Below are 6,661 nucleotides of genomic sequence, written 5' to 3'. Positions count from 1 at the left end.
TCTGTATTTATAAATGAAACATACTTAGGTCAAATTGTGCTCTCCAATGCATTCAATACTTCATTAATTATTACGGACAGTGTTGACTGCGCCATTCCAATAATGCCCTCGTTACCTATTCCTAACTGATAAGAACCTTGCGCAATAAATCTTAATAAAGCAGCCAACTTATTTACTTTTGAAATCGCTTGTCTTGTTGTACCACTTTGCAAGTGGCCATCAATTTCGTGCAACACTTCCAGAAACGCTTCCTTGCTCAAGCGATAGTTAGCAATAAATCTTTTAAATGAAAATAAATATATTAATCACAATTATACATTTATCACATTTGAATTTACGTTTGTGTATCATATTCCAGTGGATTTGCTGCATCTCGAATTCTGCGTCTGTATAGACGAAGATTTGTATTTTCATCGTCTTTCGATAAAGACGAATACCAAATATCTACTGTGGACATTTTTTTTTAATTTTATATTTATTTTATAAACAATTTCAATTCAATTGAAATGATTCTTCGCGAACAAAATTAAAAAAAATAAGTTCAATTAAAGCTGGACGCTCTAAAACCCTTACATCATTCACAATAGTGTAAATGTTTGTCTATCAAGTTTCATAATACCATATTTGCCTATCAATCGACTCGGTAGACACATGTCTATTGTCTATTCGTAGACATTTCATAATAGCCACCAATATATTCTAATAGGTACTCACCGCTTTTTTTAATATTACTGCACTCCACACTGTATGGCGAGCATTTGCATCACAATTCAAAAGTAGCTGCCGTCCAGTAAACTTGCAAAAGCTAATCAGCTATTCGACTTCCGATAGTGGAACGGTTTCTTCTTCACCTGGGAAGTAAGTAAAACCCATGACTATGTCTGTGGCTCCTCTTATTGTTAGAACTTCGACAAGAACCGCTGCTAGGTCTTTAGAAAAAAAGTTAGTTCATGGTAGATATTTTATGTGTCCACCGATTAGGATAGCTGCACGTAGCATTGCTATTGATCGGTCATATACTAGCTTACCTGATTTTGAGTTTAGATTCCGAATGTGGCCACCGAGCACCTACGGCTCTTAATAAGTCCTAGAGCGATATTGTTGGCTTGGGCAATTCTGCGCATGGTGGCTGATGCTCCTTTAGCGTGGTGCAGATTTGCTCTGGTAAAATTTTACCGATTACGGGCGGTTTTGTGGTAGCGTCCCTGGCTTACCTGTTACTGTTACGGTACCCGTGGAGAGCATTGTGGACTTGATTCCTGAGGAAGAAATCTGGATAGTGCGCCCATTAGCAGTGCTAACAACCTTGCTAGTGGATGGGCGTGTGTCTAGTTCCACTTTCTCAGAAATAGTCGCTGTTGGGCAACTATTCGTATGGGATGTTGCCAGAGCCGAGGATGACTGGATGGTTCTGTCATCCTGAATCAACTTTGGAGCATTATTCATGGGGTGAGAGAGAGCGGAGGTGGTTCTCTAAAGCATCAATCTCAAATGTCCGAACCGGTATGCAATCCTACCTTTTAGTTCGGACAACTTCCTCATGGATTCCTCATCAGTGACGAAAACTAGGTGCAGCAACTGATCAGTCTACGTATTACCTTCCGCCGTTTGGTAGAGAATCATACTTTTTCGTTTGATAATGTCAAACTTTGAGGAAAATAGCCACGAACTACATGAATTCGTGGAAAATTCTTTTCCTCTGCCACGTACATGGATAGTCCGCATATGGCCCCATTGTGACCTGAAAATCGCTTTACCCACCCTGCTCTGCTATGACCTGATGACATAGCTGCCTTGAACCTTCTTCGTTCACTTCTTTTGAAGTGATTGAGTTCTGGAGATTCCAAAGTGTGATTGCTAACTTTGGAGCCGACGACAGTTCAACAGGACTTTTGTGAGATCACACTGCCGGTGTCGGAATCTCAAGATACAGCAGGTTCGGAATTTGAAGACAAAAGTTCAATTTGTGCCGCCTTACTTGAGATTGCGACGAATTTATTGCCGGTACGTTCATCATTTCCGCAAGCGGAGAAGAAGACGGGGGCCTATCCGGGTCTATCTTGACGCATACTGCAGCGCTCTCAAGAAAGATGGCGGATTCCTGCCCAGTGGCCGGCACATATGCAGATTTGGATGATTACGTAAATCATTTGAAGGCGATGCCGTCAGAGTGACATTAAGCTCATTTGATTTATTATTAAATCAATTATTCATAAGAAAATTAATTAAATTCGGGATTGAAAGGTTACCCACGACATAGTCCGTTTATTGTGAGAAGTCTAGTTAAAACTGGAGGTTGACAGGTATCCAGAGTTCGCATATTAAAGTCCAACTATCCATGGCCATTCATCCCTTGGCATATGCTGTTCCACTTTAAATTTGAGACGCTTTTGCTTGCGTCCGCCCGGCTACAATTAGCCAGCATCCATAGTTTAGACATGACCATACTATGGATCTGTTTCTAGCCGGTCCCACGTAGAGGATGTAATCACACTATCGACAGTATACAACAGTTACGGCACGTACACATAGTACGTGTACGTGCCGAGACCTCTGTATATCTGAGAGACCTCTGTATATCTGACGGTCTCTCAGTTAAATAACTAAAAATAAATTTAGAAGCTAATCTAGAAAAATAAAACTTTATTTATGAGCTTTCTACAGTGCAATGCGTGATCAACTCGGTTAAATGATTTTGAAAAATCGAGAAAACATAAGTAAGTAACCAAATAGCTCCCTTGCTAGGTAGTCACCTTGTCGTGGCTTATTGTGGACTGAAGCATGTCATATGAAAGTCATGACATGATGACTTTTCATGTGGCATGATTCAGCACACAAACTAAGAACTGCCGCCAACGCACAAGTTGAAAGTAGGTATCTACGGTTCCTTATTAGTCGTTGAGGCTAGCTAGTGGACTTTAATGGACACTTACTAATTGGTCAGTCCTTTTAGAAAAGTGCGGCTATCTATCAGACCAATGACTCGCCTTCAGTACGGCCATGTTTCTGGTGTTTGTGGGTCGCCGATAGTTGGGCTGGGGAGAAGGAAAACTCCCTAGGGCAGGGTCTATTCATATTCCAGGTTCCCAAGGCTAGATCTTGATAGCCTGAAGTATGAACAAATCTATTGCCCCAAACAAACCCCCTAAACTCACAGTGGAACAGCTATGCTGGGGAACTTGCTTGACGGGGTAGAGTCAAGCTTAAATACACTCAACTCTATGGACTGCACACCTTTAAATGTGCAAAATATGGCTTTACAAAGCCAAAACTCATCACTGGCCGAGGGGGCACATGATACCCTCGTCAGTTAACAAATGGACCACGACTTGTTGGAGGGGGCACATGGTACCCTCGTCAATGAACAAATGTACCACGACTTGTTGGAGGGGGCACCTAGTCCTCTACCTGACAAGCCAGAGGAGATGAACATTCCACTTAGCCAGGAGTCAGCTGGAATGTCCATTTCCTAGGAACAGGAGAGAGATCTTCTTGAGCCTGGTCCAACCAAAAGGACTCAAACAAGAGTGAAGCAATCCGGCGCTGGACGCAAAAGGTTGAAGGCTTTACTTGCCAAGGGCATCCCGCTGGAAACACAAAGGTCCTTGGCGACTAACGAAGGAAGAGCAACACCAAAACAATCCCGATCGGACAACTCTACACCAACATCGAGCTCCAAACCGACAAAGCGGATTGCATTACAGGGCAAAAATGTTGATAATAAATCAACAGTGCCTGCAACTGCTTTGTCGATTTTCAGGCTAGACAGAGCGCTTCTTCCGAAGACTTCTGTTCAAAGCCTACTCTAGCAGAGACTGTTCGCTCTAAGAAGATCGGTATACTAACGCACAATTTCCCAGAGGGCATTTGGTCCAATGAAGAAACTGGTAAGGTGCAGAAATGCATCCTCGACAAGATGTACGAAACTTATCGGGCTCCGCAAGGGCCAGTCTGGGAAATAATGTCCTGGACTCCGTCACATCCGCAAAATTCCTGGAGGCAACTTCATTGCCTCCAAATCAACCTCCACCTCCTAAATCTCTTCCAATTACAGAGCTCATACAGCGTGATCTTGTGGCAGTACAGGCAGAAGTGCCTAGTACTAGGGGAATGAGGAAAATTGTTTTTGCATTTCTGTACCTACCTGGCGGCGCAGAGGAAGCGGTGTCTCTCGAGCTCTAGCAGCTTAGAGAATACTGCCGTATCCAAAACCTACAGTGTAATGGGTAATGTGCTGCGATGCCAATGCACACCATACAGTAGGGGGAAGCACGAACATTAATATACTAGGGTCACTTTTTGATTTTATCATAACTAACAATTTAATGATGGTAAATAAAGGTAATGAAGCTACTTTTGTAAAAGCGATAAGGAGGGAGGTACTAGATCTCACTTTAGCAAGCGCATTTATATCTAATAACATTTCAAATTGGAGGGTGTTGGAGGAAAACTCTTTATCAGATCTCCGCTACATACGTTTCGATTTGGAAGGGGAAGTTGAAAACACTTTCGAAACAAGAAATGTTAGAAAGACCAACTGGTCTCTATATAACTTATATTTAGAACAAAACATTAGTTGTCTTGGAGATAGGATTACTAATTGCCAGGAACTAAATCTTGAACTTAACAAACTTGAAAATATTATTACAGGGTCTTTTGAAAATAGCTGCGAACTTATCAAAAAGAAACGTTCTAGGAACGTCCCATGATGGAATAGCGAACTGTACATTTTGCCCAAAAAAGCCCGCCAGCTCCTTAATAGAGCCAAGTCCAGCGGGGACTGGGCATCTTATAAGAGTGCCTTAACGGCTTACAATAAGGAATTGAGAAAATCAAAGAGGGAATCATGGAGGAGGCACTGCGAGGAGATTGAAACACTTCCCGCGGCTGCGAGACTCCAGAAATCTCTAAACAAACACCACTCAAATAGCCTCTCTATACTAAAGAAGGCTGACGGAAGCTTTACGGAAAGTCTGGAAGAAACGGGACAGCTTTTGCTGGACACTCATTTTCCAGGCTGTGCCATGTATACTGAGACTACGGAAACTATCGAGGATACTCGTTTCTTGTTGGTTACATGAAGAGATCTTTCACTGGCTCGTAAAATCTTCACAGTCAATAAAACCAAATGGGCCATTTCCACTTTCAGCCCGTTTAAATCACCTGGTATCGACAATATACAACCGTGTCTATATATCAACATATCAACAGGCGTTGATATATTAGCACCGATATTAACAAACGTATTTAGGATAAGTCTAGAACTAGGCGTGATACCTAAATATTGGACGAAGGCTAGGGTAGCTTTCATACTGAAAGCAAGCAAAAAGGCGGCCCACACGTCAAAAGCTTTTCGACCCATTTGCCTAACTTCTTTCCTGCTTAAAGCGATGGAGAAGATTCTAGATACATCAGGACAGTCTACATTAAAGCTTCACCTTTACATATTGAACAGTATGCTTATCAGTCAGGCAAATCGACCGAGACCGCTATACACAGTCTAAAAATAAAAATTGAGAAGGCTTTAGACGGTAAGGAAATAGCTCTCTATACATCGGTTGACATTACAGGAGCTTTTGATAATGCAGCATTCAGATCAATTGAGAAAGGAATGGTCAGGAAAGGAATACACAGACTGGTCATAACATGGATTCTCAATATGTTGAAAAATAGGACGATAATCTTTGAAATGGTGGCGAAGAGATTAACTGTCAAGTCAACCAAAGGATGCCCTCAAGGAGGTGTTCTATCGCCGCTTCTATGGCTGGTGGTCATAGGCGAACTCCTACAGTGTCTTAGTGACCTCGGATATGAAGTTCAGGGCTTTGCAGATGATCTGGTTATCATGGTTAGAGGCAAATTTGACTCCACCATATCCGATTGTGTGCAACTAGCTCTTGACATCACTCAAGATTGGTGTCAAGAGAAAGGACTCTCGATTAATCCGAATAAAACAAATGTAGTACCCTTCACCAGAAGAAGGAAGATGAGTCTACGGACCCTTAAGTTAGGGGACACTGACTTATTACTATCTCAGGAAATGAAATATCTAGGAGTAATTTTAGATAAAACTCTTACTTGGGAAAATCACTTATCATATGTAACTGACAAAGCTCTAAGAGCAACTTATACGTGCCAAAGACTGCATGGCAAAACATGGGGTCTGCGACCAAAAATGATGGCTTGGTCGTAAAAAACCGTAATAGTACCAATGATCACTTATTCATCCTTGGCATGGTTGCCAAAGGTAAATCAGGCGAAGGCTAAGATGACCCTCCGTGGAATTCTCCGTGCCTTAAGATCTTCGACAAGATGAATAGAAAATTAGCTTTCTCCAGGGAATTCGAAGTGGTCATTAGTGACCGATTAACTTGGAGAAATAATAAAATCAACTCAAAGCAGGGCTCTCAATTATGGTATACTGATAGGTCCAAAATGGAAGATGACAGTACGGGAGCAGGACTTATAGGACCGAAATTCCGCAAAGCAATCGCAATGGGAAAAACTGCTTCCATTTTTCAGGCAGAGGTCCATGCCTTAGAGTGTTATGTAGGCCTATGTGAAGGGAACATGTTCAAAACAAACGTTATCAAAACAAACGTTACTAGCGGCAGTAAGGAACAGATTTTTACTAGCCCGCTAATATTAGTAACTGAACAAA

This window comes from Teleopsis dalmanni, chromosome 1, assembly GCF_002237135.1.
Source record: "Teleopsis dalmanni isolate 2A chromosome 1, ASM223713v2, whole genome shotgun sequence".
NCBI lineage: Eukaryota > Metazoa > Arthropoda > Insecta > Diptera > Diopsidae > Teleopsis > Teleopsis dalmanni.
This window is presented reverse-complemented; position numbering follows the sequence as displayed.